General features: G+C 39.3%; 1 protein-coding gene across 9 annotated transcripts in view; it reads left to right on the top strand.

Annotated features, from left to right (window-relative positions):
• LOC107272554 (putative polypeptide N-acetylgalactosaminyltransferase 9) overlaps nt 1-13253 on the top strand; it is a 118168-nt gene that overhangs the window by 68262 nt on the left and 36653 nt on the right. For 7 of the 9 annotated variants that reach the window (XM_015749812.2, XM_015749816.2, XM_025089723.1 and 4 more), the window contains one exon: nt 6541-6677. The gene's annotated coding sequence lies outside the window, so the exon portion shown is untranslated. Of the gene's footprint in view, nt 1-6540; nt 6678-7941; nt 8129-13253 lie in introns of those variants that run through there. The other 2 variants (XM_025089724.1, XM_015749815.2) reach the window with 2 other exon arrangements.

The raw sequence follows: 13253 nt of genomic DNA, 5'->3' as shown, positions 1-13253 counted from the left end.
CGGATAAAAGAAGGGCAGTGGTGGGAATGCACTTTGCCTGCATACGATTGTATCCGCTGTGAAGTTTGCATGCATTCAAAACCGCATCCGCGAACCGCGCCGATTATGAATTTATGTATCGCAAAATGCAACCCAATTTCTCTCTATTTTTATGTAGCTACTTTAAAACTGCAACAGCCCAGGGCTGGTCTGTTCGAATTGACTATTTTCACCTACGTCACGTGCATCCTGACACTTTGTCGATGGTCGATTCCATTAATCGATGCAGTATTTAAGGACTATGGCACTGCTTTAGAAAAACGTTTATAGATGCATAAAAATACATTTAGATATTTCGTCATATCTAAATGCACTTTAATAGTGACATTAATGTGTTTTTTTTTTTGTTATTTCAGAAAATTCACAGTTAATTACATGCGATCCTGACGTCCTAATTATTCGGCAGCTTTTAATTGCACACAATTCCATTTCGCACAAGCTCGTTCGCAGTAACTTTCGCAGCCTTGTTAATGCAATTACGAGTACAACTTCTCTTCTTATATACAGAAAGAGAGGGGATTTGGCGCAAGATGCATTTATATGAAAGGTGTTTGAAAATTTTATGGAAATAAACGAAAATTTTTTTTTCATGCAAAATTACCAGTGCGTTCCTAAAAATATGTACCCGGTGTTGTACAAGTACGCCGAACCTGAAATGAACTCTGAGATACATGGGAGTTGATACATTTTTTTTGTCGATATCAGGCGCACTTGATATCTTTTTGCGAATTTCGAAAAAAAAAAAATCGAATTTACAATGACCTTTTGGATCTATTGCATAAAGCATCACACGCATGAACCTCATCTTGATTATCTTATTGACCCTTTTGCCAGATGAACTCTTCATTTGCCATTTCGAGAGTGATAATATCGACGCTACCTCGGGGCGTCTTTACGAAGGTATAATAACCAGTATAGGCGTCGCGACGAAAATTGCCATCCGATCTGGACCATTTTTATTTCAATTTGTTCGAAGATTTATACGGCCGTTATTCGCGGCCATTTCAGGTACGTTTTATCCAAGACTCGGGGGGGCCACAATCCGCCACCCTACTTTTCCACCCTCTGTGCAACCACGCCTTTTCTCACCATCTTGCCATCCAAACTCCAGCTTGCCAAAAGCTCCAGCTAACTACCATTCGATTTGCATTTCATCCAATAAATCTCACGCCGCCATATTCGCCAATTTTTCTTTTTTAACGCTTTCCTACCCTCTTTTCTCTGTTCACCCCTACCCTCTGAAATCCCGAAAATCCCAGAAGAAAAGTGTCTTAGAGTCCAGTCGTTTTTCACGTGTTATCCTTCGAAATTGCGGGAATTTAAAAAAAAAAAAAAAAAAAAAAAGACAACCCTCTCACGTTTTCACGTAGTATATGGACTCAAATTAGCATAAGTATAATATACACGTAACACCGCAATATTTGAGAGATTACAATTTTTCACGGCCATCAAACCAGATCTAAACGTTCTTCTTATACCTGTATACGATAAGAAAGACGCGAGAAGGATTTTCGTCTCATATTCCAAGATACTTCGCCGCTTACCTCGCGTTTTACGATCTCGTGAACCTTCGAAAATTCGCGAAAGATGCTAAGCGCGATTGCCTCGTCACCTGAATGCCTGTAAAATCGTACAGTCAAATTACAGGAACGGCGACGGCGCCGAGCGTTTCACTCGGATATCGGTAATGCACGCAGCCAATTCTGTAAGATCGGCTTTATGTGGAAATAAAGATTGTCGAAGGGCGTAGAGGGGTATAGCCGTTTCATGGGATAACGACGGCCGATATATTTTTTACGATCGCCAGTACAATCGGAAAATGCGTTTATGAATTTTCCTTCCCTTCTTTCCCCGAACGAAAAGCCCTTTCTCGCGTCTTTTCGTTTTATTTTTATTTTCATTTTCTCCTCGTAGCGTTCGCACTGGAAAGCATTTATTGCTGCACGTGAAATCGACAAAATCATTCGCCGTGTGCGCGCCTTCATATTTCATGGAAACACCTGCAGCCTCTGTAGCCGCTGTAGGGCAGGGTGCGTAGGAAGGGAGGTCGTAGGGGATGTTAGTTTGGGTCGGGATATGTTTTTGGTGAAATTTTTTTTTCCATTTATATATTTTTTTTTTTTTTCATTGTTCGAATTGAAATACGTTTAGCGACATCAGTCAGCGACAGCAACAGATCATTTGAAAAAGCTTAATCCAAAAATAAAATTGGCCTTTCCTTTTATACTCGCTGAGTTTGCCCAGTGCATTCGGTCGTTGGGCGCGTATTGTATTTTTGAATTTATTTATTTATTTATCCCATCCAGCGTCGCCCGTTATCGCCGGAACTAACAATAAATCAGAGAGGGTAAACGTTTGCCTGGCGTTAATTACATTTTAGTTTGGTTGGCAATTTTTTTTTTTAACCAAAAAATAGCCAATCGCTAAAGATTTTTTCTCTCGTATATCCACGCTATATTTGTTGCACGTTGAATTTCGCGGTTTATCATAACGTTGACAGTGACTGGTTGATTTCTAATTAAAAATAGGGCTTTGACTTTGAAATCCCATCGCGAACTAAATTTTGTTACAAAATGTAAATAAAAAATTTACGCACATATACGTATACATATATCGAGATTAAGACCCCCTTAGCTATGAAGGTTGGCTGAGCGTAAAGTTTCCCTGCTCGTAATTTCAATCCCCTTTCCGTTTTGCACCGCAGGAATATCAGCAGACTTCGCCGAGCCGGCGCAGCCTTCTCCCTCCTGGCCCTTATATATATACCACCTACGCCATCACGCAAGGGTTTCCCGTGTCTTATCATCCGCGACTTTGCCGCCCGATTGTTCCCTGGACGCCAGACAATGCTGCGCACCCCTCTAATTTGACTTTCCAAGGATGTCCTCATGTAGCAGAGAGACCAGGGACGGATAAAACCAGCCCCCTTTCCACTTACTTAGATTTCGCCCCTTTTTTACCGCAGGAACCAGTCGAGCTTTTGTCGTCGGATTTGCACCCCTTTTTAAGACTTCAACACGCTCGCACGAAGGATACGAAGAGGAGAATGCGCCATTATTTTTTTTTGTCTATTAATAACGCCGAACGATTTTTTTTAAGATTTATTTCGATCGACGGGTAAGATGTTGAAGGCATTGATTAAAAAATAATTAATAAATAATTGAAAAAAAAAATTTTTTTTATCAAGGCAGTCACTAGGTATCGATTATTTTTAATTTCGTATTTTTTCGATTGAAATTTAATCGATAGTCACGAATGACGATTTTATCAATTCTTTTGTCGCGCCGTTAAACAATTACCAGCAGCCGATTATTTTTATTCGTTCTCACTCTTATATACTGATTGTATCTATTATATGTATGCGGGAGCTTGCGGGGGGTCATTGTCTTTCGAAAGTGGCTCGAAAAGCCGAGAGCTAAGCCAGCGTGACAGCTACCGCGACGAAAACCGCTTTCCGAAAGCTTGCGGAAGCTTTTCGACCCGTCCTAACAATGCGGAGTGCGTCGCGACGGCGCACGGTTTTAACGGAAGTACAATGGCGCTCGTGTACGTTATACGCTTACCTGTTATCATCTTACGTCCTAACCCAGGGGATTGAATTGGAAGCTCCATGGAAAGCTTTGCTGTCTAGGTTAACGTACAGTTATCACGAGTATAAACGTAAGTTATCAGAAATTATATTTTAATCCGTTCTTACGACAGTGGCTATTGCTGGTATTATCGTCATCACCGTATACGAGATTTATGCGCGAAATATCCCAAACCAGGCTCATTACGATAATTAATTTTTGTATTTTGAAAAAAAAAAAAAAAAAAATTTTTTTTACCAAATTTATTTTTTTCTCTCGTTACTAAGCAAGTCATTTATTAAGTATGAGGTTCCATTTAGTTCTTAAGAGAATATAGCCGTAACGATACTGACCAGTATCGTGCACCATGTAGTCATATGCTATGTGACCAGACGCCTTTTAATGATTCATCATTTACTATGCATAGTATGAATATCAGCTACTTGCAAAGCTTCTGCTACTTCTGTCAGATCATTAAATAGCCACTGCAGCAGAATTACTTTCGTATTACTAGTACCTAATCAGTATGGACAGTTATCCAGCTAGAATGGCGAGCTTAATTCTTCCTGAATGATTCGTCAGGAACATGTAAGCCTTTCGATCGATGATACTTGTTTTTTTCTTTCACTTTCTTAAATTTATAAATTCATTTTGCACTAATGATTATAATGGACGTATGGTTAGAGTTAGTCACGACGCTGAAGAATGTGTGAGAATGTAGTAAAGTTTATTTATTGAATGTTTTTTTTTTTTGATTTTTCCCAGTGTAATTTTTTTTGTACACGAGTTTTTAGCATTTTTGTGGAAATTTCTGTCTACACGCAAAAGATTCGAAGTAACCTTTTAAATTGCCAGTGGGTTTGGATCGGATCGATACGTTACAATAATTGGCATGCCGACCGATTTTCATCATCGATATTACGTATAACGCTGAAACTGGGATCAAAGGAAAATTCGGAGCGAGGTTATCATCTTTTTGATTTTATCATGGGGGATGAGAAACGGTGAAAAAGAGGTAGAGTAAAAAAGGAAGCGGTAAAAATTTGATAGAGCCTGAAGGAATAAAATCAATGTAATGTTAAAAATAAAAAGTAAAAAGGAAATTGGAAATAAAATAAAAAATAAATGCAACGCCCCTTCAATCGGCAACCGTTAACCGAGAAAACCGGTTCTACGGTATTTGAACCGTTCCCGATGCCGTTTCGACGTAGCGCTTCACGTATGGTTCATGCACGGACTTTTAATCGTTTCGATTTACCGCACGTTGCAGCTGTAATGGCGTACCGACAAATTGCCCGGATCGCGATTGAATGCAGCATCCCGCAAATCTCTGTGCTCCATCCTGAACACAGCCATAGGCACATATACGAATGACGAGGTTCAGGGCAGAAGTATTAGGTAATATGGGAAAGCTGGTTAAGCTGGTTTAGTTGGTCGCCGCTGATGCTGCTTCTATCGCCGTGGGGTTAAGTTCAAGACGTAGGGCGGAGGCAAACTTTGAACCTAGTTTGTACATTGGGATAGGTCGTAATTTAAAAATTATAAATAAAATAGCTGTCAGAGGCGAAATTTTTAATAAGGGATGACACTGAGGGGTGTTGGGTGCAATTTTTTAATTTTCAGACTAATTAATTTTGAATTACTATAAAAATCTTTCAGTATTATTGTATGTATTGTACATCTGTCATCTTGCTGGTTGAAACCCACAGATGTCGGAATGGTCCAGCTAACTTATCTACTGGATGCTGAATTGACGACCCTCTGCTCTCTAACCTTCTCCCTTGCATCCCTGCGGGATTTGCGAAACGAAAAAGTTTCCGGGGCGTCGCAGTTAAATTAAATTACCTTCCGGCTCGCTTTTCTCGTCTGCTATCGTCGCAGAGGGCGCCAGTATCCAGGAGAGAATCCAGGGTAGGGTTTTCCCCCAGACAAAAGTACTATTTTCGTGTCTGACCCGAAGTCGCTCTACCTACTTATGCTTACAGGGCTAGTTTCCGACTAATATTACTTACGCCTGGGCTGAAATGTCTAACTAGTAGTCTTCAAAGAAAATTAATTTGCGAACCAGTTACTGGTATGACTTTCATGCATATATTATACACTTCTACACTTGGCAACCCCCTCTTATCATAATGGGTATATACTTTAACAGCGTCAACCCCTAGCTGGTAGATATTCTAGCGTGCACGCGGTAAGTATTTACATTACCAGTGTTTTCACTGAAACATATCGCTTCGTGAATACTGGCCACTCTAGGGACAAGTAGTAATTTACCCAACAACATACCCTTATACATAAGATACCCCGAAGAAAAAAATCCCTCAAGACGTAAAGGGTCGAATTCACGTTGCTTTCATACCGAAAGTGACCAGAATATTTTTCTTGTATTTTTACTGAATTTTAGTATCCTTCGTTTTGCAGGGGGTTGAAATAATGCAGATGGGATCTAAGTAGATAAAATTGAAAGTGCGTGTAGAGTCAGACAGTCAGTGCCAAAGTATACTCGATTTAATGAATAAATATTTTACAATTTTTTAACAATTTTTATTTAATCACTGTATAGCCGTATCCTTACTACGCTAACCTCATCAGCACGTTATTTTACTTTTCTGTTCATTAAGAGGACCCGTCGCGTTCCATTTCCGTCGGCGAATTCTTTAGTTCAGATATCACAAGAGGTACCATTGTTCCCTTCCCATTCGAGGGGGCATCCACAATAATGGACTTAATTATTGTACAATCCGACGATCGTGCCATCCTTTTAATTATCTCTTCCCGAATGCCGCACACTCTTTGTGGGTCTTCCACTAAATTCGTGGGGTGTTCTGTATTATGTAACCGGATTACGTAATGAGATCCGATTAGCCACGCGCTACCAACTCTGTCTATTGCACTTACGATAAATAATAATTTCTCGATTCTTTTGTTACAGACCACCCGCTAGTGTACTCTGACCGTGCGGAATACGTGCGGCTTATGTGGTACCATCAAATCCCCCACGCGAACACAGCAGAACAAGTTCTCCAGGAGTTACGACGTTAAATTGGCAAATTCCTAAAGGAGCGACAGGTGGGTTTACAACGGACTATTATACGACTGTATTGTAACAAAGTGAACGAGCTCTGCAACCGTTTCTTTCGTCGCTGTTGTATCACTTAGTACAGTTTTTTCCCTCTTTTTATTTTACCACCTCACACTGTTTTACCGACAGAGTTTTACGAAGTTCAAGTTCACGTTTTTCCTGTTATCTTTCAAATATTTTTTTTCACTTTTTCTTTTAAATCAAAAATTTACAAAAAAAAAGTACCGTTTTTCATATCGTGAGCGTAAGGTCGCTCTGAGCGTCAAGGTCGGTTCTCAATGCGCGAACGAAATGATTATTCGATGCAACACACGAGTACAAGAACGTAAAGAGATAAAAGGTCAGTTTACAATGTACCCTTTACCTTTGTTTCATTTTTCCCTACTCGTTTCGGTGCTTCCGCTTGAACCGGATGTACTCGTGAATACTTGCCTTTAAACGGTATCCTAGCGTTTATTGTCGAAAGCTGCGCACTGTGAATGGAACAAGTTGATAACAAAACGTCACCGCCGAATATTAATGTCGTGTAAAAGGGTACTGTTGCTGGGAAGAGGGAGTGAACGAGGAAAAGGGGTAGAGGTTTAATAAGTCGGGGACGTAATGAAAACCATTCATATAAAACTTTTGGTGCTAGAGGTGACATTTTAATTGAACGACTCTTGCCACGCTCGGGTAGAACTTTTTGCTTTTATTTTTTTTTCCTCTTCTTTTTACCCATAGTTTTCCTCTCGCCCTTTTCACCTCCAGCCTTTTCTAAACATTTTGGGGCATCTCAGTTTTCCTTCTGCGAGGACACGCGTACGGACGATACTTTTTAACACGGTTGACACATAGCTGAAAAATAATATCCTCCATTTCTAACCCCTTCTCATCACTCTGCACTTGTTTTATTTTATTTATTTTTTTCTTAGCATCTCAAATTTTTCTTCTCTTTTTCTTTCCCTTACAGTAATTTTCATATTTCAATTAATTAAATGATTTTATATTCAATATTTTCTTGTCTCCTGTGCACTGTAGATACTGAATTGGACTGTAGTTAGCGCGCACTAATTCTGACGAAATATGGAATCCATGAAACGTCCAGGTATTGGACGTGTATGAAAAATCATTTTTTTTTTTATTAACAATATACGTAATAATATCAGCTAAAATTCTTAGTGAATTATTGTCTGTCTTATCTATAAAGAAAATCATGATAAGGTCAGATGCTACGCGATTTAGTAACGTGCACGAAGAGTGATAAGACTTCCATGCGATATGATTGAGAGCTGATCACAAATTAGTCAACGTAATGTGGAAGCGCGCGTAGGACCGTCGTCACAGTCGTCACGATAAACTAAAGTTACTCGACTAGTGAGTGTGAATACATTTGTCATATTGCATACATGAAAATATACGGTGATGGTTATACAGTAAATCAAGTCGTATTACTGACGAGGTAAGACTTTTTATGTAAAGTTGAAGTTAGAAAAAAAAATGTTCTGACATTCCAAAATTTGGCAACTTTTACGACGTTACTCATTTTTTCTTTTCTTTCTTTTGTATATTTGCTTATCAGTTTTTTGCATTCAAAAATGATGACTCAACCACTTACGACAGCTAATAAGATTAGCCCTGACGACCTCGTTTCGGTAAAAAAGCTTAGACAGTATCGCGGGGAAGTGATAACGTAATGCGCTACCTGCCTTTAGGAGAGATAACTACGAGTGATAGTGTCGCGTCCCTGATAAGCCAATAATTTCGTTACGATACATGTTTTGGACTATTTTAGCATGCGTTTAATAAAACAGCCTAATCATATGTTTATTACTTTGCACATTTTTCTCTATTTTTTTTTTTGGGCTGATTAACAATTACCTTATCACTGATGATTACTGTTATCGTTAACAGTATAAAAGAGATGCTACTCCCTTCAATGGGATATCGTTGTTTATTCTAATCATTCGAAATGGTCATTGCTACTGATCTAACGGGAAACGTCTACCGAGTTCTATGATAATGGAGCCGCTATAGGAAGTGATAAGATTGAAACTTCCTGCTCCAGTAATTTATGTTTATATATGAATACGTAGTATTTACTTACATCTACGTTATACGGACTTTATACAACAGTATTGTACCATCTGAAGGTGGTTCTGTTGTTTAAATGAAATGAACCTGCTAACTTCACACGGTGCAAATATTCATGAGTAACGTTGTATAATTTTATTTTTCATATACATAAATCTGAAGAAATTTAATTATTCACGTAACACGTAGATGGGTAATTCATATAAATCGTGACAGTTGTTATACTTATCAAATGCGAATCTGATTCATTAGAAAAAATTCGCACAATTGTTTACTATAATTAAATCCGATTAGATGGATCGATCAATCACTTAATTTAGAGCTTTAGCAAAAATATATATATATGTATACATGATTTAAGGTTTCGCTTACTCCGAGCGAATGATCGGCTCGAATGAGAAGGTAACGTTGAACGATTTGTGGAGAATGCTGAACGGAGGATAAAGAAAGGGAAAGAAGAATAAAAGAAGGAAAATCAAGAAAACAGAGATTCCTATGGAAACGCAAAGGCAAAAGTTCTTAGCTATACTTACCTCAAAGCCTGTATCCGTGTTTATACGAAAAGTTTCGCGTTTTCAATGCAAATCCGCGTCGCTGCCGAGTCCGCTTCATTACCAAGAATTGTCAGTGAAATTCCAACTACGGATACGTGTATAGTCATTCGCCGACGTCGGCGTCGGCGTCGGCGTCGAGGACGCGCGGAATTCCAATTGTTTCTTTACGCGAGATGAAAAGATGGTAAGAAAGTTTCGACGACGTCTTTACTTTTATTTGATTTCTACGTTGCAACTGAGTGTCGGTTGGTACTGTAGCTACTTGCTAATGGTTTCGTCGACGTTTCTAAACTGCCTGTACCTGTGCGACGTGTTATGCTACTTTTACGAAAAATTATTCTGAACATTTTTTTTTTCGAAAATTTTTAGTCAATCTTTAATGTCCCCGTTTCTCAACTTTGCAATATAAACTCCAACGTGACACAACTTAGTTTTCAACCTTCATTTTCTAAATCTTAACCGTCATACTAAGATTCATCTAGATTCAATGAAAATTCACCTTTACCCAAACTTTCGATCATTAATAATTTCTATCAGTCATTTAACGATCGTGTTGAACGGTGCATGATTAAATTTTTTTTTTTTCTATTGTATCTCAAGATCGTCTCACTGACGTCATAATAATTTTCCATTCATATCTCGACCTAACGGCGACTCGCGTAATTCATATTTATTTGATAAAAATCATTCTTCCCGTGTAAATATTACATCGCATGAAATTTGTATGCTTACGTTGTGTCGCACGCACAAATCGGCGACAACATTTGCGTTACGTTTTTTTTCTAGCGAATGTGTTTGCCTACTATGCTTACCTATATCCTACTCACCTATCTGCCTACCTACCTACCAACCTACCCATATAACCACTCGGCGAAAGAGCTTTCCCCGAGTCCCTGACAAATGGGTCGAGAGCTTTTCCGACTTCGGAAGCTCAGTAGACACGGACAGAATCCACAAATCGACACAATGCATTCACCGAGGTATAAGTTTTCTGATGTAAAGAACAGTCTCCCCATACAAACTTGGCTGTTGGTCCACCCGTGGTATGTCTCGAGTCTTCTTTTTTTCTCTTTCTTTATTATCATTTTGCTTTTGCCGGTAATCTTCATATCTTCGTTCTTTAGCCTCGATAAAGCATAAATATCACGGTTGTGTTCTGTCGATAATGGGATACGAAGTAAATGGGGGAATTATTCAGAAATAAGAATAAGAATTTAGACGAGGGGCGAGGGGGGATATTCGCACGTATTATTATTATATCTATATTTTTCTTTTCAACTTTTTTTTTTTTTCTTCAATACGATTAAACTGTCCTGTCCTTAATATCTATCGCGTTCGGGATATACGGTTCGAGTTATCATTTCCGGTCTATAGAATATTTTGTTGCGCGACTAATCGAACTGAAATATCCGTGAGCGACGCCACAAAAGACCCACGTGGGTCTTTGTATCCGCCGAACCGTGGAAATATTGTTGAGGAATGCTGATCTATTCTCACGGGTATTGCATGATAAAGTCTATTAAATACGATCGTGTAATGATAATTGCACCTTTGGGTTTCTTTCCCGAAGATCGAAGGAACTGAGGGTTGAATTCGATTACGTGTTACGGTCAGTAGTGAAGTTAATGCTGTTGGGGTATAGCTTCGAAAAGTTTTACTTATTCATTACATAATTTAGCATAGCGAATTTTCATGGTAACGCTTACCCCTGTTATTACACCGAAATAAATCTTTGGCGAATATTAAAAATTTTATTTTGGCCACGCATGAATTTTTCACGCATCAATTTCTCACACTTGACTGTTAAACACAAATAAAATACTAGCTCGCGTGTTCACGACGTGCCCGGAAGTGCCCCTTCGTGTTGCCGTCACGTGAAGGGCTCTTTATCGCGAGCACATTTTCCTAGTCTTCCTATCGCCTCTATTGTCACTTCCCTTAGTCTGACCTGTACATGTCGTTACTACTAGCCGGTAACGTCACGGAGAATCCTTCGGAACAGTACAGTTTCGTTAAAAGTATCCTGGTCGTTTTTTTCTCGTACTTTCGTTAAGTTTTCTTAATCGCTCCCTCATGCAATTTTTTCGCTCCTTTCATTTTCCAGGCCAATCTCAAGTTTCATAGTTTATCCCAGATTAACGTGTAGTCTTTAAGAACGTCCAGCCGCTCCACGTCGTTTCGCGAAATTCCGTAAAATTAATTAACGTCGGTTGAGCTACGATGGACCTTTGGACGCGGTCAGCGGGCGACCTGTGGTCAGCAGCCTAGGGAAACCGAGCACGGATGCCAGAGCATCGTTCCTCCGCTCTGAATTTGATTAGTGACCGTGTACCAGGGCAAATCGTATGCGTTAAGCCCTTGGCGTGAGTTTCCATGAGGGAGCAGATCGTCGACGACAGTGACCCACCGTTTGACCGTGCATGTCACGGCGATCGCTGCCTAAGCGACCGTTGCGGTTTTACCAAAAGCATCGGTGACGTAAGTCACCTCACCAAAACGTCTCGGGTTCGATTCCCGTCGGTGGAATTTTTTTTTTTTTTTTTCAACCTCACGACCTGACCTACCTGGTCCGCGCTAGTAACGTCCCACGATGCATTCCCAGTTCTGACCAATCGATATTCTACCCTGAGGAAACGAGGTCGTGACCTGGTCCTGGTTCCTCGCGATACTTTGCACCCCTAGAATGCTTCAGATTGCCCTTATTGTTTGCGTAGGATGTGTTCCCCCCTTTTTTTTTCTATCTCTCTTCTACCTCGCAAATACTCTAACCCGGATTAATTGAAGCGATTGGCCTTCTTTGTTACTCCTGACGTAAATGCATTTATTTGCATTAAAAAAAGGACGGGCTCACTCAATTGTTGTATCTACGCGTGGAACTGCTTGCTGTGCTCTGTTTTTTGTTATCATACCTATTCTCAACAATGGGTAATTCTGGGTACTGTCTTATTGTTAGAACTTTATTGCTTGCGTTAACACTGGCCATAATAAATTTGCCTCTGGAGAATGGGACGTTTCCCGCTAACCAGTATTAATGCACGGTATTAGTCACTGTAACGTGTACTATGGGGTTGATATAGAGGCGATTAGAATAATTTACATTGTATTTATACTTACTCGTCAAATAACTAAATTACCGTATTTTGTGAGAATTAAAAGTTACGGGTTTTTTTGAAAATTTTTTTTTTCACTCATCTTCTTGCATATTCAACGTTATTCGTATTGCGCGATAAGCGGCAGGTCGTTTTTAAGACATTATCGGTAATCTTATTTTATGAATAATTTTTATTTAATCTTTTCCTTGTCTATACAATTATTTAACAATGTTGATAATTATTCGTTTTCTCATATCCCGCGCAGTTATCCTGTACCGTGTAGGGTGTCGAATATAAAGTCACATTACGGCACGTGATGCCCATAAAGTGGGGACCACCCGTCGTGACAGACTTCGCATTTAAACCTCGTGATAAGGAGTCATTTGTTAGGGAATGTGATATGAGCCAAGAAGGTCGGCCTAATTGTGGCGGTTCGGATGGGCCAGCCATTAATACGATGAAACCAAGCAATCACTTTCCGTCAGCGGATTTGCAGCGTACAAATCGCCAGTCCCATTAAGATCCTTATCTATCGGCCGGTTGGGCCAGATTTTTACGGCCGATACGCGTGTACCAATCATATTGCATTTCCTCGCTACTTTTCGGTACCCACGTGGGATCGATAATCGTTTGCCCCCGTCCTCTACCACCCCTCTCGAAAAATTACTCTTTAATTTCATTTTATAATTTTATTCTTGAAAAATTACATTTTTCGTATAATGTATATGAACTTTTTTTTTACATTTTCTTTTACTGACAATTCCTCGTATTCTCGTAAATGTAGTTACATTACTATGGTTATATATATATATATATATATATATATATATATATATATATATATATA

The sequence above is a fragment of the Cephus cinctus genome, unplaced genomic scaffold, assembly GCF_000341935.2.
Source record: "Cephus cinctus unplaced genomic scaffold, Ccin1 Ccin1_scaffold1184, whole genome shotgun sequence".
In the NCBI taxonomy this organism is placed as follows: Eukaryota; Metazoa; Arthropoda; class Insecta; order Hymenoptera; family Cephidae; genus Cephus; species Cephus cinctus.
The sequence above is the reverse complement of the archived record's forward strand: the minus strand, read 5'-3'. Positions and strand labels throughout refer to the sequence as shown.